This window comes from Camelus bactrianus, chromosome 33, assembly GCF_048773025.1.
Source record: "Camelus bactrianus isolate YW-2024 breed Bactrian camel chromosome 33, ASM4877302v1, whole genome shotgun sequence".
Lineage (NCBI taxonomy): Eukaryota > Metazoa > Chordata > Mammalia > Artiodactyla > Camelidae > Camelus > Camelus bactrianus.
Genome location: NC_133571.1, coordinates 12,240,052 through 12,265,201, shown reverse-complemented (window position 1 = coordinate 12,265,201; position 25,150 = coordinate 12,240,052). Strand labels below are relative to the sequence as shown.

Here is a 25,150-nt window from a genome sequence, read left to right as displayed (position 1 = left end):
TAAGTCTAGCCACTCACGAGTGGAGGTGAGTTAGGCTTCATCTTTAGAAAGGAGGAGTATCAAAAAAGATTGTGGACATATTTTAAAATCACCACATTCACAACTGCTCTTTTTTTGCTGGTAAAGATAAACCACCCAGTTTTTACCAGGTACCAACCAGGACGCCACCAAACTGCTCTTTGGGGAAAACTCCATTGTTGCTCACAGCTGCCTTTGAGTGCTGGATGGGTCTGCAGCCTCATCCTCTCGTCAACCCTCATTCTTGGCATTCAAGGCTTCCCTCTTTATGATTTAAACCTATCTTTCCAGCCCACCTCTAGCCACTTCCTTTTATTCTAGCACTGTGTTTTTCTTTCTTTTTTTAAATTGAACTATAGTTGATTTACAATGTTGTGTTAATTTCTGGTGTACAGCAGAGTGATTCATATATATATATGTATATATATATATATATATACATATATATATACACACACACACACACATATATATATATATATTCATTTTTATAATTTTTTTCATTATAGGCCATTACAAGGTATTGAATATAGTTCCCTGTGCTCTACAGTAGGACCTTGTTGTTTATCTATTTTATATGTAGTAATTGGTACCTGCAAATCCCAAACTCCCAATTTATCCCTCCCCACCCCATTCCCCCCAGTAACAAAAATATTTGTTTTCTGTCTATGAGTCTGTCTCTGTTTTGTCAATAAGTTCATTTGTGTCCTTTTCTTTCTTTCTTTTTCAGATTCCACATATAAGTGATACCATATGGTATTTTTCTTTCTCTTTCTGGCTTACTTCATTTAGTATGACGATCTCCAGGTCCATCCATGTTGGCGCAAATGGCATGATTATATCCTTTTTAAGGCTGAAGTAGTATCTCCTTGTATAAATATACCACAATTTCTTTATCTAGTAATCTGTTGATGGACATTTAGCTTGTTTCCATGTCTTGGCTATTGTAAATAGTTGCACTGTGTTTTCTATTTATTCTTTATAACAGTAATGGCTGCCATTTATTGAGCACCTGCTACGTGCCAGGCACTATACCGATATTGTCCATAATTCTTAAACAATTCAGAAATATTGTGGTGCAGTGGGGTGGCCAGTCGGTGAGCCAGTGATGTGAGGGTTGGTAAAAGAATTTACCAGAGATAAAGTATGAGAACAGAAAGGAGTTTATTAGGGGTTCCCTGTCATAGAGAACAGTGGGCCACACAGACGAGAGGTCCCTGCATGAGCACCGAGGGCTGGTTGTTGGGGTAATTTCATAAGGTACAGTCACAAGGTGCCCGATTGGCTTGGGCACAAGTTTCTGATTGGCTGTAGGTGAGGTAAGAATTGGAGGGTCCGTGGAGGGCGGTGGGGTTTATGACTGCTACGGTGGAGACATGGGCTGAAACAAGCCAGCCTGAGCTATTGAGATTAGGCATTACCTAGGGCTATTAGTTTGTTAGGGCAAACATGCCCAGTAAAGAATATACTTTATCTGTTGAGGGATCACAGGCAGACAGCTGAGAGCCTGGAAATGGGGGTCGTTGGAGTTGGAAGGACTGCCCAACATGCAAGATGGGGAAAGAGAGGTTCCGAGAAGTTAAGTAACTTGCCCAAGAACACACAGCTAGTCAGCAGCTGTGGATTCAAATCAGCCTTTCCTTTCCTGCCTCCTGCGGGGCCTCCTGCCTCCCCTTCACCTGACAATACCTTTACCTCCATCTCGGCCCTTCCCAGCCTTCCCAGCCTGATTCAAGCATAACACCCAGGGGAAGGCTTTCTCTGATGTGCCCCCAGCTGGCAGCGACTGAGCCGAGTGCCCCGCCCCCCACTTCTGGTGTCTATTAAGCTATGAGTGGCTTGGGGGCGAATGTTTGTCTAAAGGCCCCTGTGTCCCTGGAGTGCCTGGGCAAACACCTAGTACAGAGTGGGAGCTCAGCAAGAATTTAGGACACAGTGACTAGAATAGGCCCTCAGCCCACCGGCTTGGATTCAGAGACTCTGCATCTCCAGCTGGGGGTGGATGCTTCAGGGATGCCCCAATCAGCCTCAGGGCGAGGGTCAGAAATCACAGCACCTCCTGGCTAGCTGGCTGTACTGTTTTCCTGCCTGCGCCCCTCTGCCCAGCACCAACGTCCTGGCCCCTCCTGGCTCCAGCGCAGCCATCCGCGCTGGTTCCTTCTGGCCTCATCTCCGCCCCCTTCCCCCGCCCCTCCCAATCCCGCCTTCCTGTTATCTCAGCTCCCAAACTCCTTGCTTTTTCTTCCCTAAATTGGTTCTCAGTAAGATCTCTCCCCTTATGCGACTCCTCAGGCCTCTTTAGGTTTGTTTCTGGAATCTTTTGTTCCCCCCTCCCCCAGTTCTTCCCAGCCTCACTCCCGGGCCTCTGAGCCCCGCCCCCAGCCCCTCCGACGGCCGGACCTGTTGCGGGGCTTCAGTCTGCGCTCTCCCGCCCTCCCTCCCTCTCCCAGCGCCTCTCCCAGCGCCCCTCCCTGCGCCCATCTCCCTGGCTCTCGTCTCCAAGGTTACCCGGCGACTTTGCCCAGCTCTGCTTCCTCTTCCCGCCCCCTGTTTCTTAGCTGTTCCAGCGGGGAGGGTGAAGAGGGGTTGGAGCCGCCTGGAGAGATGGTGCCGTCTCCCTCCTCCCCGATCCTTTCCCTGAGGGTGCGTCCCTTTGTCTCTTTCTCTTTCCTTCCTTTCCCCTCCCTTGTAAGCTTTCCTTTTCCAACTGCTTTGTTAGCTTCTCTCCTCGTTTCTCTCTCCTTTTCCTCTACATCTTTTTTTCTCCATCTTTCTTTTTCTCTGTCTCTCACTTTCTGGGTATCTTTCTTTGAGTCTCTGTCTTTTTGTCTTTGGTCTCTCTGAGTTCTTGTTTTAAATTCAGAAACAATGAAGAATTATGCCTGGCCGCATCCTTGGAGGGGCCCTTACCAGCACCTGTCTCCTTAGGTTTTGGTGTTAGAGGGCTCTGCAGGAAGAAATGTGAAGTCGGAAGCACAAAGCAGGCCCAGGTGCTTAGGAGAGGGGAGTGGGCAGGAGCCCACAAAAGCATGTGCACTGATGCCAGGCCCAAGGCCAGAGCAGTGGCCCCCCCCCCCCCCCCCCGGCTGACACACATGCCTGGTGTCCTGGTGTGAGCAGAGGCCCCAGGCTGAGAGGCTCCCCCTCCCCTGTGTCGGGGCAGTGCTGTCCCTTGGCTGAGGTTTGCTGCATGCGCCTGGGATCTACAGGTGTCCCCTTTCCATCACACCAAGTCGTGCACATAATGAACCTGGCACAGAGCCGGGCACACAGCAGGTGCTCAGTACATGTGTCTCCCGAGGAGGGACTTGAGCGGGGCCTCTGGGCTCCTTGGCACACAGGTGTTATGTAACGTTTTAGGGGAAATAAAGCTTTCCCTTTTTGAGGGCCTTTTCCAGAAAAATTAAGAGAATGATTTTTTTTTCCATTAGGAAATGTCCATTTCCGTCTGCTGAAAATTTCCCATTTTTCTCTTAGACTTTCATATCTGTACTAAAACACAGTAAATGGCTTCTATATTTCAACATGATCATTACATCTTAATGCATCTATGTTCCTAAACTAACTGATATTATAAAGGGCCCTAAAAATAAAACCTTGCATACATTTGGACCCCCTCATGTTTTCCCCATAGCCTCAATATTTCTGGACTTTCCCCCCTCCCCCACATGTCTCTAGACTAGAGAGCTGGGATGTCAGATTGAGATGACGGTGCTCGGTGCTCCAGAACGTGGGAGCAAAGAGGAAGCTGCTGGCTCCGCTAGCCTCAGTCAGGCCCACCTTCCTAGACCTGGTCACACCCCATCCAGTACAGTCAACCAGGCCCAGCCTGACCCCATCTGACCGAGCTAGGCTGCCCTGAGGCTTCACTTCTCAGTGAGTCCTTCCTGGTCCCAGAGGAGCTCTTTCTGGCTCTGTCCCAGATTCCTAGGATGAGCAAAAGAATCCTAGCTCGCTCATGTCAATGGATGGACAATCCATGTCATTCTGTCATTCTCCTCTCCCCCACAAGTATTTGGGAACATATAGTTACTGTTTGCCAGCTCTAGGCCATCTCCACCTCCTGGGATGCTTACCGTCTTCTCTGTTGATCTATTACCATTGCTTTCTCAAAAACGCATGTAGAACTCGCCTCCTCCTGGAAGCCTTCCCTGAATAGCTCCATTCATTCACTCAACACGTATTTGTGGAGTGTCTGCCACATGCCAGACACTGTCATGGACACTGGAAATACCTTAGTGAACAGCACAGGTGAGATTCATGCCCCCACCAAGCTTACATGAGAGGGACAGACAGTAAATAGAAAAATGGGTGCTGTGGTGAGTAATATGGGACCCTACCTAGGCTGGCGGGTCAGGGAAGGCCCAGCCTACTCTCAGAGGGGAAAAATCCTGTCCTGAGAGGGAAGTTCTGGTCTTTCCACCAGCTAGCGGTGTGACCTTGGGCAGGTTGCCTACCTCTGAGCTTACTTTGCTCATCTGAAAGAAAGGGTTTTGGAAAAAGGTCCCTTTTTGCCCTGGAATTATTGTGTCTTTACTTAAAAGCAAGTTACTTTCAGGTAAGTTTATAAACATATCACTTTATTTCTTGAGGCTTAGTTGGTCATTGTAGAAAACTGTAAAATTCCAATTAAGACTAAGAAAAAAAACCACAACAAAACAAATAAATAGGCAAACAAATTAACAAAAACATCCACACTAATTACCCACAATTCCTCCTCTAGGGATCCCGGGTCCTGGCACTCTGGGAACCTGCCCCAGATTCCTGGAGGTGCCCTCTCCCACTCACCGCCTCCCTTGTCGCTGTCCCCCAGCAAGCCCAGGCAGGTGGCAGGGGAGGAGGCAACCTCAGGGAGCCCTGGGGCCTTTGGGAGCCAGGCACATTGTCTCTCTCCAACCTGAGCTGGTTTGGGGTCTCAGGGGCTTGGCCAGGACTCACAGAGGTGGACCCCTTCCAGGCGCGGACTCCGCAGGACTCGCTGGCAGCCAGCGCCTCTGGGGACTGCAGCTCGGCTGGGCTCACCCCAGATGGCGGGTGGGGCTGCAGAGCCGCATGCGGCCAAAAGATGGCAGCACCGCACCGCCTCAGGCCCGCGCTCCCGCGGGGAGGCAGGAAGGGGCGTCCAGCAGGGTGTAAGTGCGCGCGAGCCAGGATCTGGGGAGGGAGCTTGTCCTTTGCCCTCCAAGGCTCTCCGTGGAGACCACCGCTTTGGCAGGGCCTCATGGAAGTTGTGGCTCATGTGGCCTTGACCCAGAGCGACAGGAAGATCATCACATTTGGAGGCCTCTGCCCTGGCCTCCATCCCCGAATTTCTCCCTAAACCTCCAGGGTGTTTACTGTTTCAGTGCAGAACAGTCTATCCTCAAGACCCTGGATAACTGTAAGTTGACCCCACTTGCACTCCCCTCCCTCTCCCAACTCCCCCCCCCCCCCAACACATCTCTTCCCTTACCAGGACTGGGAGGGAAGGGGAGGCAAGGAGGATGGGCAGGGATGGCTGAAATCTCAGTTCCTGGCCTCCAAGCCCAGTCCCACCACTTGCTTGCTGGATTACCTTGGGTAAAAAATTAACCTCTCTGAATTTTCTCATCTCTAAAAGGGGGACAATAAGAATAATATTAGGTTTTATTATTGCAGGCTGTTTTAATTGCAGCTCTACAAGACCTCCCCTTCTCAGTATATTAGGCCAATTCAGGAAAATTTCTTAGTGGTCGTATTTCCTAATAATCCCTGTTCTTGTCCTTGTTCCCTGGCTCGGGGCCCCCAACCTCTGCATCTTTGCTGTCAGTAATAGCTCAATGATACCTGCCATTTATTGGGTGTGGACGCCATGCTGGGTACTAGGCATACATCCCAGTGAGCCCTTAGAAGAAACCTGGGAGGTGCCACCTTTACAAATGGAGCACCCGGGGCTCAGAGAGATGAAGTAACTTACTCAAGGTCATACAGCAGAGCCAGGATCCCTACCGGGGGTCCCAGTCCTGGACACTCTTCCTTCAGACCCCCTGGCCCCAGTGGGCCAAGCTGGGCTGCTTTCTCCTATTCAGATTCCAGTCAGGGCCCAGAGCCCCCTTCTCAGGGGTTCTGGCCCTGCTCCACACCCTGGGTCCTGTTGCTACAGCCACTAAGCTCCTGAGCACTGTGGGATGGGGGAAAGGGCAGGACTGGGCCTCAGGCTGCCCTTGGGTGAGTGTCCTCTGCATGGGGTGGGAGGGGGACAGAACTCCTGGAGGCTAGTGCCCAGCCCCGCCTGTGCCCCCCACTAGAGCTGACTTGTGAGGCCGAGGGAGCTGACACCCTAACAGTGCCTCTCAGACTCCAATGAGTTGATGATGTAGAAACTGGTTATTAAGTGTAATAACAGTGGTTTGGTTTTTCCGCGGTTCTGCCTGTAAGTGCCTAAGTGACAGCGGGCTTGTGCCAAAGTGCTGCATTCTAAGTGGCCTGAGAATGGGATGTTGTAGAGAATAGGGGGGTTCCAAGGCTTTGGGGGGAAGGAAGTGCTGCCTGTGCCTCTTCTGTGGGCGAGGCCTGTGCTCAGGTGGGAGGATGGACCCTGACTTCTGGGCCAGGGTCAGGGATGTGTGGATTCAGGATGTCTCCAAACCTCCTGGATTCTCAGAAGCCAGATTTCCTTCTCTGCCCTGATCCCTGGGCCAACAGTTTATGAATTGGATTAGAAATCTGGAGGCTGGAGATCCAAGCTTTACCTCTAACTGCTTATGAGCTCAGGAACCTGGCTTAACTCTTGGGGTTGCCCCATCTGCACAATGAAGGGATCGAACAGGGTTGATTTCTCCATTTAACTACAAGCATCAGTGGATGGAAACTTGCTGTTAGACGTATTTTGTTTGGCCCACACAGTGCTTTGCATTTAAATTAATTTCTAGCCTTTCTACTAGAGATCCACATTTCTGGTGTTTCTTCAAAAATTGGTAACACTGGGCCTGAACGCCCACACGGCAAGTGACTGGCTGCAGTAACACCCCCTCAGGCAGGTTTCTGTCCTCCAGCTTGCCACAGTCCCCACCACTCCCCATCGGACCCCCCGCACTGAGGCTGATGGCAGTGGCTCCTTGGCTTGTCACACCTGATCTGCCTCACTCGTCCGCTTTCAGGGCTTGACCGGGTGTCACGTAACCATCGGGCCTGCCCTGTGCGTGGCATCGTGCTTTTCATTTCAGAAATTATGATGGCGCGTCAAAGAGCTTAGAACAGGGAACTGAGCCCTGTGTAAAACCCTAGTGTAAAGAAACAGGAGACATCCCTGTCATCCTTTTCAGCTTAAAAATTCCAGGAATCTGTAATACCGTGAGTCTCCGACGCTCGCTCTCTGAACCAGAATAATGAAATATTTCATTTGGGCTAATCTCCATCTCCACACTTGGGCCTGGAAGGGAGATTGTTCCCTTCCCCCTGTCCTCATCAGGCCTCTCCCTGGCCCTCCAAATAGCTTAGCCTTCCCGAGAACGTGTGAGGGGGGCTGTTCTAATCTAGCCAGGTACTCTCTGCCTCAGTTTCCTCATCTGGAAATCAGGCTCTTGGGTGGTGGAGAATGTTTGAGCTTCGAGTTTGAGTTTTTCAGGCCACCTATTCCATGAGTGACCTTGGACGAGTCACCTCCTCTCTCTGCGTCTTCTCCTCTGCAAAGTGGGGAACGCGCTAGCCTTCTTGACTGGGAAAGTGTGCTCTGGAAACTGGAAAGTACCATACAAGTGGGTAATTGTCGTTATTCTTTTATAAGTGTTACATTAACTCTGGAAGATATTTCCCCTCCCTTATATCAAGGAGATGGCAGGAGAGTGACGTGAGTTGGGATGCATGGTGGTGCCTTGGAAGGGAAACTGTTCCAGTCCACAAGGGTTTCTTGTATTGTGATTATTAATATAGTTCCACCAAATGGTGTTGGCTGGAAGCCCAAAGGGGTAGCAGTCGCTGAGGCTCGGAGCTCTCCACTGTCCTGGCTCCTGTCTGGCTTCCGCTCAGGGCCACACCCAGCTTTGCCTCCTCTCCAGGATGGCTTTGCTCCACCCCTTAGGACTTGTCCCATTCATCCTTCTCCATCCAGTCTTCCTGGCTAACCCCTCTGTTCCTGGATGCACCCCACATTGCCTCTGCCTTCTGGGCACAGATGTCAAAGGCCACTGAGTGCTTATCTCAGAGGGGTTTCAGTGATCATCTAATGATTCACTCAATGGACAAATTATTTTTTAAGCCCCTACTTGTGCCAGAAACATGTGCCATGTATGGAACAGGTACTGTTCTGGGAATTAGTGTTAAAGTGATGAATAAAACAGATGAAGTCCTTGCTTTGTGGAGCTTAGAATGGGAGGAGACAGACATAATACACAAGCAAACAGATGTGTACCGATGCAGAGATAATTTAGATAGTGAGAAAATGAAGCAGGGAAAGTACGCCCCAGAGTGACGGGGTGGAGGGGAGTGGGTGGTCAAGTGACCTCTTGGTGAATTGAGACCTGAAAGATGGAATAAAGCAGCCAGGGGAAAACCAAAGGAGACACACTCCAGGCAGAGGGGGTGAGCTTGGCTTGTCTAGACTCCTTCATTAACTAATGAAGAACAGAGAGGTAAAGTGTCTCGTACAAAGTGGCACAGCCTGTCAGCAGCGGCAGAGCAGGACTAAAACCCAGACTTGCAGGCAAGTGCTCTGCCAGCGCAGCCCCTATTTCTTCCTAATGATGTGTCAGCTTCTCAAGGGCAAAGCTGGGCCTCCAATGAACTCCCCAGCTGTCTGTCATCTCTCTGCACCCCAGGCAGGGTCCCCCTGTGCACTGCTCTCCATCCCAGGGCAGCTGTGATCCTGCTGCAGCCCTATCCTCTGGAGGTAAGAGGGACAAGGCAAGAGTAGGGAGAAAGCGGAGGGGCCAAGTGGTCCCTGCCGTTAATTGTTAAGCGCATAAACCCAGCAGAATCCCAGCCTTATAATGGCCTCGTTTAATTAATGCTAAATGACTGTGGGACCCGTATGGATTTATACATTAGATCCACATTAACACCAAATCGTTTGATCACGAATAACTGTTAAAATAATGAACACAGGCGCTTTACAACTAGATGAGAAGGATGGGGCCCAGCCTGGGGGCGGGCGCAGAGCACTCATCTCAAGGGTCTGCCTCCTTGCCTCCTGCCCCTCCCTCTTGCTCTGTAAGTTATTCTTTCCAAAAGGAACATGTTGAACTGTCCATGTGCCAGGCATTGTGTTGGCACCGTGTGTGTATGTGTGTGTTTTACAAAACTTCCCTTCTAGAGCTTGCAATCTAGACGAGGAGGTGAGGGGTGGGCTTGAAAATGAAGCATATTACAAGAGAAATACATGTATCAAGCATCTGCCAAGTTCTGGGGCTTTACAGGTATCTCGTGTGATCCTCTCAACATTGAGAGGTGGAGGTATTATGGTCACTTCTCAATTGGCAGATGTGCCTGTGAAGGCTCAGTACATGGCCCAAGGTCACCCATCTAGTTGGGTGGAACTGGAAATAAAACCCAGATTGAGCTTCCTGAACCCTTGTTAATTCCACGGCAGGGTCCTGCTTCCTAAGACAAGTGGCTAGAGGTAGTGGTCCTCAACCTTGGTTGTGCTTCTGGCATTTCTGGCTGGGGCACTCCAGGAAGGCTCCAGGGAGGAGGAGGGCTTTGGAGGGTACCTGTAGTTGTGTGTTGGGAGTGAGAAGTCAGTGGAGAGATCTCTTAGATGGTGGGAAAGGGACTTTCTGCCTCTCCCCTTCCCTCATCCCTCCCTGCTGTCCCTTTCATCCTCTTTGCTCACACTTTGCCTCCATGTAGTATCTGAGCTCTTCTCCTTCCAAATGACTTCACAGAAATTTCTTCTTCAGAATCCAGTTATTTGATTTACTCACTGGGAGGGTGATGGGCCTCCTCTCCCCGCCTGGCCCAGTCTCATGGCCTCAGGAGGGAATCACTCCTCCTTTCCATCATTTACCCATCACACATCCTTCCCCTGGGCTCCACCAATGAGCAGACAGGAGCAGACCCATGAGTGGATGGACAATGATGAGCTCAGCAGGAAACAGACAGGACAGGACCACTCGCTGGGCCTTGCTAGGAGAGAGGGACGTAGTGGTGCCATTCATTCTCTTCTTCTGGGACTGCTGATCTCCAGAAATCTTACCTCTCTGCTGTTTTACCCACTGTGCTGTACCAAATGGGTCTACCCTGGACAGAGGGTATTAGGAATGTCGCCGAGAGGGTCTGACAGTGGTCCCTAGGGAGCTCCTGGGACAAATTAGAAGTGCCACCTGGTTGGCAAAGGCAGGACAAAGATTACTGTCCCCCACCCCTAAGCTGGTGAAATGAGGTCATGGGCTGGAGACACACAGGCCTGGTCCTGGGGTTTTGAGCTCCAGTAGGTGCTGTAAAATATATTGAGTTCACTCCTACTTACATCCCTTGGCACAAGCTTTCCCTTCCCTCTCTGTTCTGCTAGGCCAACCATTACTTATCCTTCAGACCCACCTTAGTCACCTCGTCTGAGAAGATGTTCATACCAAGCTGTGAAGATTTAACCACTTCTGCTTTGCATTTCCCTGGTACTTGGCCCAAACAGAGCACAAATCTTTCTGTATTACATGTATATATACCTGTCTTCTGCATAGCTTTGTGTAGGTGCCAGCGCAGAAGAGATGAGGGGTTGGAGTGGGGCTGGGTTCTCTCTGATCAGAGTCCTGGATGTGCCAGCTCTGGCAGAGCCAGGCCATCTCCATTTTGGGTGGAAAGATGTTGGGAAAGAGGAAGAAAAGGAAAAGTAAGACTAGGGAGATTTCCCCATTCAATGAATCCTGCATGTTGGGCCTGCACGCGCACACACGTGTGTATGCGTGTGTGTGTGCTTTGGATTCAGAAAGCCCTATGAGCAAGTCCTGGGGTGGGGGCTCCCAAGAGGCCCTGCATTGGCATTTCTCTGGACTCATAGGCTGGGCTTTGTCTTCTGGGCTGAGCCGCCCAATCCAGGAGCCTCCAGTGGGCACTGGAGGAGCCGAGAGGACCAGGCTGGTCGGCAGGTGAGAGATGACCCTGTTTAACCATCCATGGCTCAAATCAATGGGCACAGTATTTTGTGTTCCTTTTCCCATAACCAGGACATTAATCAGCTCTTGGAGGGAGTTCAGAACAGTATTTGGAATTGGGTTCTGGAGATGGAGGTGAGCCCAGTGGGAGCCTGAGAACTGACCATTGGGGCTCTGCCCGGGTGGACCTGAGAGTGACAGAACGACCGCAGGTAACCATGCTGCAGCTCAGCCCGGGCAGCCGTCCCAGTGCTCATCACCTTACTGTATTTTGCAACCAAGCTGAACTTTTTAGACTTGAATCTCTAGGAAATAGGACCATTGTGTGATGAGATTAGATTATGGGGGGTCTGGCATGCCAGGATAAAGAATTTGTTCCTAGTAACTTAAGGCAAATACCTGGTGTGTGTATCAAGGCTGTGCGCTTTCTCATTCATGCCAAACATCAGGAATTGATCACAGCATCTTTCTCCGATGAATTTGTCCTCAGAATCTTTCTTAACCCAATGCTCCAGATAGCTGTCACAACTGCTTAGATTTGGTTCTCAAAGAAGATCTATTTGCCATCTCTCAGTCCAGGCTCCTCACTGTATATATAAAGAAACGGGGGCTAAGGGAGATGGTGCCTGCCCAAGGCCTTCCTTAATTTAGTAGGCAGATGGGACAATGGTAAATCTTTGGGCAGGGGAGGGACATGATGAAAACAAGATTAATTCAGCATGACAGAGCAGGGACCAGTGTGAGGCAAGCTAGGTGCCTGGGTGCAGAATTTAAAGAAACATCACTTTTTGCTGTTGGCTGTACACTTGCAGCACTCTGAGAATGCTGCTTCTTTAAATTTTGTCGCCTGGGAGCCTTGCTGGCTTCACTGCAGTTCCTGCCCTGGCTGGGAGACTAGTTAGAAGCTAACTGGGCTGAGTCTAGGCATCGGGTGGAGCAGTAACAGCAGGAATGCAAGAAACAAAAACAAAAACCAAAAAAAGAAACAAAACCAGGTCAAAGGTCAACATTGGCCTGATCTATTTTTCATTAATATTTTTTATTGCAATATAACGTACATAGAGAAAAATGTACGCACTGAAGTGGTGGATTTTCAAAAAGTGAATCAAGCCACTTAACTACTATCCACATCAAGAAACAAAACACCCCCAGCACCCCAGAAATCCCTGTTACGTCTGCTTCGAGTCTCTACCCACCAGCCCCCAGATGTAGTCACTGTCCTGATTCCTAACACCACACATTAGGTTTGCTTGGTTTTAAACTTTATATAAATGGAATCTCATGGTCTGTACTCCTTTGTATTGGCTTCTTTTACTCGGTATTCTGTTTGTGAGATCCATCCATGTTGTGGGTAATTGTAGATTATCCGTTCTCCTTGCTGTTGAATGTCCTATTGTGTGAATACACCATGATTTATTCACCCATTTGACTGTTGATAGGCATCTGAGCAGTTTCCAGTTTTGAGCTATTGTGAATAGTGCTGCTGTGAACATTATCGTGCATGTCTTTTGGTGACAATAGGTATGCATTTCTGTTGAGTATACATATGGGAAAGGAATTGCTGGGGCCTGGGGTGTGTGCGTGTCGTGCTGTAGTAGGTACTGTGCTGGCTGACCCCTGATTGTCATCATGGACCTCCAAGAAGCAGAAGCCAAGATGGGATTTAGGGTGCAAGAGATTTATTAGGGGAAACCTTGTGAAGGGGAAAGGGAAGGGAACAGGAGTAGGCAGAGTGAGCCTGTAAAAGGAGAGGGGGAAGGAAACAGCCCTGGGTAGGGAGAATCTGAGACCCCAGCACAGCTCTAAACAGGCATTGGCCAGGCTGGTGGAGAGTCTCCAGCCAAAGCTGCCATTAGGAGAGGCCAGTACTAGTACACCTGTGCTTGGTCATTGCCTGGGAGCAGCCTGGGGGAAGCAGGGCCTCGGCAGTGATGTAATTTTGGATCTAGAGGAATGACAGCTGTGTTCCCTACAGCAGGAGATCTGAGCCATGCACATTCATGGCCACTGTGTGAGAATGATGAACCCTGTGGGTGACTGACAGAAGTATAGTGAAGCATTTAAGAGCCTGGGTCTTGGAATCAACCAGGCTGGGCTCAAGCCCCAGTTCAGTCATTTACTTCCTGTGTGATTTCCTGTAGGTTGCCTAAGCCCTCTGAGTCTCCTAGTCAGTAAAATGGAAGTAATGAAGACTAACTCATATGGTTATTGATTGTAAAGTTTAAATGATATGATACAATGAAAGCATGCAATACACAGTAATCACTTAATAAATAGTGGGTCATAGTTCATTCAGCACATTTATGGGGCACCTGTAATATGCCAGGAGCTGTTCTATGCTCAGGGTTTGCAGCAGTGAGCAAAACAGAGTGAACATTCCAGTAGAGGGAGATAGACAATAAACAGACAAACAAGCAAAACATGAAGTGTGTCAGAGAGCTGTAAGTGTGATGGAGATAAATCAAGAAAAGAGGGAGCCTCTGTCCTCTGTTACCAGAGTGATCAAGGAAGCCTCCCCCCAAAGGCGACATCTGAGCAGAGACCTCAAGGAAACGAGGGACCATGCCACTCAGAATGAATGGGGTCAGTGTATTCCAGGCAGATGAAAACAAGTGCCAGGACCCTGGGGTCAGCCTGTGCTTGGCACGCTGAAACAGCATGGAGGCTGGTGGGCTGCAGCAGAGAGAGGGAGGCAGAGGGTGGCTGGACATGAGGTTGGAGAAGCAGTTGGACCAGGAAATGCAGGGCTTTGTGAGCTTTATTCTAAGCAACATGGGAAGTCAGTATAAATTAAGTAGGGTCCCATTCTTCCACATTCTTGCCAATACTTGGTATTACCTGACTTAATGTTTCTACCCAATATTATGGGCATAAAGTAGAATTTTCCTGTATTCATTTGGATTCCTCATGTTATTAATGGGACCAAATAGCTCTTTATAAAAGTTTTCTTTATTTGGGTTTCTGCTTCTGTGGATTGCATATTCATATCCTCTGCCTTGTTCTCTATAGGATTTTCTGTTTTGTTGATTCACAGTTCTCTTACATGTTATAGATAGTAACCTTTAATAATTTTAGACTTTAAAATATATTCTATCAGTTGTCACTTGTTTATTAATTTTGTCCATAGCATCTGTAGTAGGTTGAATAGTGTCTTTCAAGAATTCAAGTCCACCTGGAACCTTAGAATGTGACCTTATTTAGAAATCGAGTCTTTTGAATGATGGCCATTCTGACTGGTATGAGGTGATATCTCGTAGTTTTGATTTGCATTTCTTTGATAATTAGCCATATTGAGCATTTTTTCATATGCCTATTGGCAATTTGTATGTCTTCATCAGAGAATTGCTTATTTAGGTCTTTTGCACACTTTTGGATTGGGTTGTTTGTTTTTTTGTTATTAAGCTGTATGAGCTATTTATATATTCTGGAAATTAAGCCTTTGTCAGTCTCATCATTTGCAAATATTTTCTCCCATTCCGTAGGTTGTCGTTTTGTTTTGTTTAGAAATAGGGTCTTTGCAGATGTAATTCGTTAAGGATCTCAAGATGAAATCAATGACTGGTATCCTTATCAGAAGAGGAGAGGACACAAAAAGACATGTAAAGAAGGCCATGTGAAGACAGAGACAGAGATCAGAGTTATGCTGCCATAAGCCAAGGAATTCCTGGGGCCTTCAGAAGCTGAAAGAGGCAAGGAAGAATTGTTTCCTAGAACCTTCAGAGAGTGCATGGCCCTGCTGACACCTTGACATCAGACTTCGAGTCTTCAGAACTGTGAGAGGATCAGCTTCTGTTGTTTTAAGCCATCCGTTTGTGGAACTATGTTATGACAGCCCTAGGAAACTAACACAGATTTTGGCGCTGGGTAGTGGGGAACTGCTTTAACAAAAGCCAGAAAGGTGGAGGTGGCTTTGGAACTAGCTAATGGGCAGAGGCTGGAAGAATTTTGAGGTTTATTATAGAAAAAGCCTGTACTACATTCAAGAGCTTGTTGGCAGAAATGAATGTTAAAGGCTCTTCTAGCAAGGGCTCAGATGGAAGTGCGGGGCACAGTTGAGAAAGCTTCTGTCATTTTAGAGAATGCAGTGATCATCATGAACACAAGGCTGCTAGAAATACGAACATGAAAGGTGCCTCTGCTGAGACTCAGAAGGACATGGGGAACATGTTACTGGAAACTGGAAAAAAGATAATTCTTATTATGAAGTATTAAAAATTTTGGCTGATTTATGTTCGGCTGTTGGGTAAAAATCAGAATTCAAGTTGGACATTTAGCTGAGGAGATTTCCAAGCAAAGTGTGGAAGGTGTGGCCTGGTTTCTCTTTATTGCTTATAGCCTAGTTCCAAGAGGAAAGACATAAATTGAAGAAGAAATTGTTAAACATAAAGGAACCAGGGCTTGATGATTTGGGAGTTTCTTGGCTTATCCTGATCCCCAAAATTAGAAAATTCACTGTTGAAAAAGCACACTCTGGAGAGAGCACCAAGGGTATGGCTGGACAACATTTTGCTGAAGAGATTTAGGAATGTGACTAATGGATCAAATCAACCATCTCAGCAGAAGCCAGAAACAGAGGCAGGGGTATGCAGAAAGTATCTGTGGGGAACATTTGTGTCTAATGACATAGATCTCTTTGATATACATAGGAGACCCACAAGGTTGTGAGAATGTTATGCCAGCCAAAACACTGCCAGCTTGGACTGAAAGGGACAGAGACTGGATAAAACAAAGGGAAGCTATCAGACTTCTGGGATTCTACAGGCAGGAAACTAGGTGACACCGCCACTTAGCTGCAAACACGTGCTACCCTTAAAGGAAAAGATGGATGACTCTGAGGTCAGATCCACAGATACAGAGGCTGAGGCTAGAGAGGCAGCAGCTACCATTGCAGGCCCAGAGGACGGAGCATTAGGTCATGAGGATTATGCTCAGGCCTTGAAATCCACAGAAACTTGTCCTTCTGGGATTTGGCCTTCCTTGAGCATGGGGATCCTTTTCTTCCTTTAAATTCCTCCCTTTTGAAATAGGAATGTCTATTCTATGTCTGTCTCATTATTGTATTTTGGAAGCAGATAACTTGTTTTCTAGTTTTAAAGGTCCACAGGTGGAAAGGACTCTTGTACCCAAATAGATCATACCCAGAATCTTATCTATACCTGATTTAAATGAACTGAGATGAACTTGGGACTTTGTGAGTTGATAATGTTTAGATAAAATTTTAGACTTAGAATTGTTGCTGGAATGAGTTAAGACTTCCGTTACTGTTGGGATGGGGTCAATGTATTTTGCATGTTGGAAAGATGTGAATTTGGGGGGGCCATAGGGCATATTGTGTTGGATTGAATAGTATTCCCCAAGAAGATATGTTGAAGTCCTAACCCCTAGTACCTGTGAATGTGATCTTGTTTGGAAATTGGGTCTGTGCAATTGTAATCAAGTTACAGTGCAATCTCTAGAGTGGACCCTAATGCAATATGACTGCTGTCCTTATAAGAAGAGGGAAGTACCACGTGAAGACAGACACACAGGGAGAAGACGGCCATATGATGATAAAGGCAGGGGTTGGAGTGATATTCCTACAAGCCGAGGAATGCCAAGGATTGCCAGCAGAAATCGGAAGCTAGAAGAAGCAAGGAAGGATTCTCCCCTACAGGTTTCAGAGGGAGCATGGCGCTGCCAAGACCTTGCCTTCAGACTTCTAGCCTCTAGAATGATGCGACAATAAATTTCTGTCTTAAGCCGCTCAGTTTCTGGTACCTTGTTATGGCAGCCCTGGAAATGAATACAGCATCCTGTCAATTAATATAAATCTTTAATTTTGATATAGTCAGACTCATCAATTTTTGCCTTATGGGTTTTACTATTTGGATTTTGATTATGAGGTTCATCCCCAACAAAGATCACAAGAAGAATCTTATTCATTTTTATTCTATTAGATCTATTATTGTACCTTTCAATTCAGGTCTTTAATCTGTCTGAAATTCACCTTTGAATATGGCATCAGATAGAGGTTTTTTTTGAAAACCATCAACTAAATGAATCATCACTTTCCCACTTATTTGTGGCATTATTTTTTATCATATATCAAGTTCCTATATATACGAGTATTTTCTCTTCTGCTCCATTGGATTTATATGTCTGTTCTTGAGTTTGAACCAAACTTTTATAAAATTAGATAGCTCTGTATTGTGTCCTAATATCTGACATAGCAAATCACCATACTTTGCTCTTTTAAAAATTGATTTAGCTGTTTGTGGACTTTGAGCCTTCATTTTTCTATATATTAATTTTGGAATTGATTCGTCAACTTTCTTTTTAAAAATGCTGGAATTTTGACTGAACTTTCATTGAATTTAGAGATGATTGAACTTTCAAGAAATTTCCTGCAAATTTCCAGTTGGATCTAGAGAGTTGATTGAATTTGATCTATATTTCTGTATCTACATCTGTACCTAAATCTGTGTGTATTTACTTTTGCCTGTTTCTATTGATGTCTGCGTATACACACATTTTTTACATGGCTACCTTGTAAGTGGGTCATGTTCTTCCTTCAAGAGGAACATAATGACAATGTCTGGTTGATTCTCCTTTATTGGCTGAAGTAGCCATTGATGATCAACTGCTGGATCAATTAATTTATTAGGAGTTGCAGTGAGGTGATATTTTAATTTAATGCATCTTTATTGATTTCTGTTCCTTTTTTGTTTTATTATTTTCTTCTTTGAGTTTGCTGTGTAATCTTCCCCACCTCCACTCCCAATTCCTGAGTTAAACACTTAGCTCATTCTTTCCATTTGTGTTGTTTTCTGGTAAATATAATTAAAGCCATTAATTTTCCTTAAATCTTACCTTAGCTATCCCACACAAATTTTGACATGTAGTGTTTTTATTGTCATTCAGTTCTAAGTATTTTGTAATTTTCCCTATGATTTCCTACTTAATACAAGTGTTATTAAGTAGCTTGGTTTTTCAGTTTCTACACCTTTAAGATTAATAAAAACTTGTCTTTTTTGTATTGATTACTATTTTTATTATGGTCTTTGGAAATGATTGAATCATCATCTTTTGTAGCCTAGTTCATGGTGTATTTTTTTGAATGTTCTATGCGAGCTAAAAAATAACACACTCCTTACATCTTGAGTGTAAATTTCTTCATTATATCTCAGTTCAAGGTTGTCAGTTCTATTATTCAGATCTGTCTGCTCATTTTTGTCTTCCTGATCTGTTAGTTCCTGAGAGGAGTATGTTAAATTCCTTAACTGCAGTCTTTGATGTATCTCTTTCCTCCCATAGTCCTTGTCGGCTGTTGCTTTATAGCCTTCCAGACTATATTATTCAATGCACATGTATTCATGATCCTTATATCTTCCTGACCTGTTGTTCTTCCTTCTTTGTCCCTTACAGGTTTCTTTTTGGCTTGAAATTCTACCTGGCCTGTAAATAAAACTATGGTTTATTTTTCCATGGACTATCTCTTATTTATATTAGTTAGGTCCAGCTTCAACTGTAGTTAGAGAAAACCTAAAATACCAGTGTCCCAAACAAGGTGGACATTTACTTCATGAAGGTCCAGAAGAAGTCTGGGGTGGTGCTGCTTAAACATGATTGAAGTTTATTTCTTCTTAATTAAGCATGAGCAGACAGGAGCCGTTACGGCAGCTGCAGAAAGTCCTCAGGGACCCAGGGTCCTTCCACAATCCTTAGGTCATGTCCCTGTCCTTACGATTTAGTAAGAAGGAAAGAAGAAGGGGAAGGAAAAGGTCTTGCCCTTTTTCTTTAAGAATATTTTCTTCAAGTTGAATACATCCTCACTGCTTACATCCCATGGTTAGAATTTAGTCATAGGCCACTTCTAGCTGCAAGGGAGGTTGGGAAATGTTGTCTTTATTCCTGGAAGCCGTGCGTCCAGTTGAAAATTGTACTATACAGAAGAAGGGAAAGTGAGTATAATTGACAATTACCCATCCCTGCCATACCATCTCTTTATTTTCCAACTTTCCTGTAGATTTTGCTTTTTTAGTTTAAATTTTTTCATAGATTTATATGCATTGTAAGAAATGATATGGAGAGAGCCATCTTACTTACATTTTAACCAGTTTCCCCTAATGGTAACATTATGCAAAACTGTCGTATAATTCCACAACCAAGATACTGACGCTGATTCAACCCACCAATCTTATTCCTCACTCAGATGTTCTCACTTTTACTTGTGCTCATTAGTGCGTGTGCGCATGCACGTGTGTGTGTAATGGTTAGTTCTTGGTGTGTGGACATTTAGTTCTTTACAGTTTTATCACATGTGTAGGCTTGTGTATCTACCACCACAGTCAAGATTCGGAACAGTTCTATTACTACAAGGGTCCTTTTTGCCCTTTTGTAACCACATCCACCTCCATCTTTCCTCCCCGACTAGAGGTTGTTGAAAAAAATTTCATTTAAATGGAATGATGTAATATGTAACAGTTTGGGATTGGCTTTTTTCACTCAGCATAATTCTCTGGAGATTTACCCAAGTTGTGTGTATCAGTATTTTATTCTTTTTTAATTGCTGAGTAGTGTTCCATGGTATGTATGTCCTACAGTTTGTTTAACCATTCATTTATTGAAAAACATCTGAACTGATTCTGTTGTTCGGCTATTGCAAACTAAGCTGCTATGAACATTTGTGGACAGTTTCTTTTGTGTGTGTGTGAATATAAGTTTTTATTTCTCTGAAGTAAATGCCCAAGAGTGGAAATGCTGGGTTGTATGGTAATTGCATATTTAGTTCTATAAAAAAATGTTTTCCAGAGTGGCTGTACCATTTTACATTCCCACCAGCAATGTATGAGTGATCCAGTTTCTCTACATCTTCACCAGCATTTGGTGTTGTTCCTGTTTTTTATTTTAGTCATTATAAGGGGTGTATAGTGACGTCTTATTGCAATTTTAATTTGCATTTCTGTGATGGCTAATGATGTTAAACATCTTTTCCTGAACCTATTTACCATCTGTTCGTCCTCTTTGGTGAAATGTTTGTTCATGTCATTTGCTCATTTTCTGATTATATATTTGCTGATGTACATCCAATGGCTCCAGCATTATTTGTTTCTAATTGTGTGTGTGTATTTTTTTTTACAGTTTTGAGAGTTCTTTATATTTTCTAGATATTAGTCCTTTATTGGATATATGGTTTGCAAGTAATCTTTGCATTGTGTAGCTTGTCACATAGACTTTCATAGAGCAAAATTTTTTAATATTTATGAAGTTTAATTTATCAAATTTTCATTTTACAGATCTTACTTTTTATATAAAATCTAAGAACTCTTTACCCAGCTCTAGAATGAGATTTTTCTCCTACTTTTATTTTTTTCTTAAAGTTTTGTAGGTTTACACTATACACTTAAATTTATGATCCATTTTGAGTTCGTTTTGTATAAGTTGCAAGGTTTAGGTCAAAGTTCTTTTTTTGATTATGGACGTCCAGTTTTTCCAGCATCATTTGTTGAGAATGCTATTCCTTCTCCATTGAATTGCTTTTGTATCTTTGTCAAAAATCAGTTAAACATATTTTGTATGTCTATTTCTGAGTTCTCTATTCTGTTCCATCGATCTATATGTTTATCTCTCTGCCAATACCACATTGTCTTGATTACTATGGCTATAAAGTAAATTTTAATACCTGGGAGAGTGGTTTCTCTCACTTTAGTCTTCTTTGTCAGAATTGTTTTAGCTCTTCAGGAGCCTGTGCCTTTTCATACACAGTCATCCCTCATTATCTGCAGGGCATTGGTTCCAGGCCATCCCCCTCTTCCCCCAGCCAACAGATACCAAAATCCATGGATGCTCAAATCTCTCACATCAAATGGCATAGTACAGTGGGTTCCCTATCTGTGGGTTTGACATCCGTGGATATGGAGGGCCAACCATAAATTTTAGAGAAAGCTTGTCTAATGTGACGGTTAATTTTTTGTGTCAACTTACCCAGATATTTGGTGAACCATTATTCTGTGTGTGTCTTTGAGGGTCTGTGAGTTGTTTCAGCTGAGATTAACATTTGAATCCCTAGAATGAGAGTAAAACAGATTGCCCACAACTAATGTGGTTTGGCCTCATCCAATCCACTGAAAGCTTGAATAGAATAAAAAGACTGAGTAAGGGAGAATTTGCTCTCTCTCCGTCTGACTGTCTTCAAGCTGGGACGTTGGTCTTCCCCTGTCTTCAGACTTGGAGTCAAATAGGAACTATATACTTGGTTTTTCTGAGTCTCCAGCTTGCCAACTGTGGATCTTGGGACTTCTCAGCCTCCATAATCGCGTGAGCCAAGTCCTTATGATCTCTCTCTCTTCCTCTCTCTCTTATCTTACTGTTTCTATATGTGCAAGAAACCTTGTTGATAGGAATTGCATTAAACCTAGAGATCAATTTCAGGACTGACATCTTTACTATGTTGAGTTTTCCAACCCATGAATCTGGTATGTCTCTCCAGTTATTTAGGTCTTTGATTTATTTCATCAGCATTTTGTATTTTTCAGGAAACAGATCCTGCACACGTTTTGTTAAACTTACACCCAATGTTTCATATTCTTTGGAGAGACTGCAAATGGTATTGTGCTTTTAAATTTCTGTCTCTGCATGCCTATTGTTTGTATATAGAAACGTGATTGATTTTTGTGTGTTTTATCTTTTATCCTGCAACCTTGCTGGGCTCACTTATTAGTTCTAGGAATCTTCTGTAGATTCCTTGGGATTTTCTACATAGACAATTGTGTCATCTGTAAACAGAGACGTCAGTTTTATTTCTTTCTTTTAAATCTGTCTGCCCTTTGTTTCTTTATTTCTCTTGCCTAATTGCACTGGCCAGAACATGCAGCATTATGGCATTATGTTGAGTAAGAGTGATGATAGTGAACATCTTTGCCTCACTCCTCTTAGAAAGAAGGCATTCAGTCATTATCCATTAAGTCTGGGATTAGCTTAAGGTTCTTTGTAAATGCTCATTATCAAGTTGAGGTAATTGCCCTCTATTCCTAATTTGCTGAGAGTTTTAATGATGACTGGGTGTCGGATTTTATCAAATGCTTTTTTTTTTTTACATCAATGGGTGTAATCAAATGATGGACTTATTGATATGGTGGACTACACTGGATGATTTTTGAATGTTGAACTTGCCTTGCATACCTGGAATAAATCCCTCTCAGTCATGATGTATACATTATTTTTATATATTGTTGAATTGGTTGCCATTTTATTGAGAATTTTTTTCTATCTAAGTTTGTGAGAGATACTGGTTCATAGTTTTCCTTTTTTGTACTTTCTTTGTCTAGTTTTGTTATCAGGGTAACACTAGCCTCATAAATTTCAGAAGATTTTCCTCCTTTTCTGTTTTTGGAAGAGGCTGTGCAAAAGTGATATTAATTATTCTTTAAACGTTTGGATGAGTTCTCCAAATTTCAGAAGCTTGATTATCAGGTGGAGTTATAATTTTTGTTTCAGTCATCAAATATGAGGAATAAGATAGTCTTTTATATGCACCAGTATTTCTGTCCTTTCCATTTGTTCTTTCTTCCTTTCTCATGCTCTGAGATTCTTCTTCTTTTTTTAAAAAAATCATTTATTTTCAGTTTGAAGATATTTTTCTTGTCGAATCTGTAAGTTTAGGTCTGGGGTCTGTAGGAAAACATTCTTTTGGTTTTCCTTTGTCGGAGAATATCTTTATTTTCCCTTCATTCCTGAAGGCTACTTTCACTGGACCTACAATTTGTAGCTGATGGTTCATTTCTTTCAGCACTTAAGCAACGTTGGGCCACATCCTTCTGACCTCTGTGGTTCCAGACGACAAATCCACCGTCATTTGAACTGGTGTTCCTCTGTAGCTGATGCGTCTTTTCTCTCTGGGTGCTTTCAGGAGTTTAATTTGTCTTTGGTTTTCAGAAGTTTAATGATGGTGTTTCTTGGCATGGATTTCTTTGAGTTTATTCTGTTTCCTCAGCTTCTTGAGTCTGTAGGTTTGTGTCTTAGATCACATTTGGAGAATTTTTCACCATTATTTCTTTAAATAACCTTTCAGCGTCACTCTCCTCCTTCAGTCTGGGATTCTGATGATGTGAATGTTGGATCTTTGTTACTATCCCCCACATCCTGGAGGCTCTGCTCATTGTTAACCCCTATTTTTCCTCCATTGTTAAGTTTGGGCAAAATCTATTTATCTGTTCTCAAGTTCACTTATTTTTTATCCTCTGTCATCTTCACCCTACCACCAAGCTCATCCAGTGAGGTTTTTTTTTTTTAAAAAAAATCTCTTATTTATTTTAAAATTCTATTATGTCCATTAGTTCTTTTAAAAACTAACTTTAATCTTTGCTAAGATTTTCCATTTTTTCATTTGTTTCAAGAGAATTTGTAATTGATTGTTAAGATAGTTTCTTTAAAAAATTATCTTGTCAGATAATTCCAGCATCTGATTCATCTCAGTGTTGGCTTAGTTGATTGTTTTTTTTTAAAATTCAAATTGTGATTGTTCTTGATTCTTGATAGGACAGGTGATTTTTAATTATTTTCTGGACTTTTTACATATTATGAGTCTCAGGGTCCTATTTAAATGATTTTAGCCTTTCAGCACACAGGTCCTGGCCTACATTTGTGGGTGGTTATTCTAATGACAGTAAGATTTTCAGAGCCCTTCTGGTGTTATTTGGTCTGCTTGTTTTATCTGGTGCTGCTGACAGTCCCACTGGTCCAGGCTGATGCTGCCTGAGTGGGTGGAAGGGGAATCCCAGGCCCAGGATGTCTCTCAGTCGGGGAGGGGGGGTCTCAGGCCCAGCAGGGCAGGAGAGTACCTTCCATGGCTACTTATTGTTGGCGTGGCTCCCCGTCAGTCACCAGTGGCGTTGGGCTTACCTGATGTTGTCAGAGGAACTCCTGTTTGATTTGGGGATGGAATGAGCCTCAATCTAGTCTTCCAGTTCACCTATTTGTTCTTTAGTTGAATCCACTCTGCTGTTCAAGCCCTCTCCTGCCTTCATTTCACCTGTGATGTTTTTCATACTGGAATTTCCAGTTGCCTCTATTTGTAACTGTGTGTTCCCGCTTCATTCACCAGTACCCTCTCCTCTCTCTTAGATAATCATTATTATAGTTATTTTAAATTGTTATTTGTCTAGTCTTTTAGTTCCATTTTTGTCTGCTGCAGTTTCTTATCCTGTTTTTGAAAAATAAGGGTTGCCCTCCTCAGATACTTTATTGTTTTCCTCTGTGAACTTGTATTCTCTGGAGGTGTCAGCCATCTTGGCTGTTACACACACTGAAGGGGGAGCAGATGAATCCTGGGCTGGTCCCCTTCCAGGTGAGTTTAGGGTGTGTGGGGAGGGAGGACGGATAAGAGCATATCCATGCGCAGAATCCTGGTAGTACAGCCAGTGTCCAGTCACTGCCCATGGGCCACCACCATCCCTTTCTCCAACTGCTAGGTGACACTGACCCCCAGGGAGCCTGCTTTAAGTTTTAATCCTAGTCTTTTTGGTGTGTGTGTGTGTGTGGTTGGGGAGGCTCTCAAGATTCACCTGGATGTAACTCTACTGATGGCTTGCCCTGGGCTTGCTCTGCTGTTTTCTGCCCCATGGTGATGGCAGGGTGAGCAGAGGTCTCCTTCCCAAGGCAGCATTGGGCTCTCTCATCCATCTCTTGTCCACTCTTACAGTCTTGCCTGTGTTTCTCCCTTTTGCTTCTGTAGTGTCCCCAGGCTTGGGGTTGGAGGAGGGAGCCATTGGCCTCTGATCATTCATGGTCTTTCTGCAAACAGGAAGTCGGCACTCTGACTTTCCTTTCTATCCCCTCCCAGTTGTGATTTTCAAGGAATTCTTTGCCGCAAGTGGTACTTCGCTGGTGTTTGCAAAATCTGGGGAGTGGGCACAGTTTCTGAGCCCAAGCAGGAGAGGTGGGGCAGCTGAAGCAGGAACAGGGCTGTGTAGAGTCAGCCAAGCTAGGGCGACTCTGAGGACTGGAGCAAAGGCTATGAGTAGGATCACATGCCTGGTGACTTGGCCTTCAACGAGGGGGACCTGGGAAGCACTGGTGGATGAGGCATGGGAGAAAGTGGTCCTGGGGAG

The 25,150-nt window shown here is 44.6% G+C and overlaps 1 long non-coding RNA gene across 2 annotated transcripts in view; it reads left to right on the top strand.

Moving 5' to 3' along the window:
* LOC123616444 (uncharacterized) overlaps positions 1-20,846 on the top strand; it is a 52,554-nt gene extending 31,708 nt beyond the window's left edge. For both annotated transcript variants that reach the window (XR_006724443.2, XR_006724444.2), the window contains exons 4-5: positions 749-5,398; positions 14,546-20,846. This is a non-coding gene — a long non-coding RNA (uncharacterized LOC123616444). The remainder of the gene's footprint in view (positions 1-748; positions 5,399-14,545) is intronic.
* Positions 20,847-25,150: the final 4,304 nt, after the last annotated feature.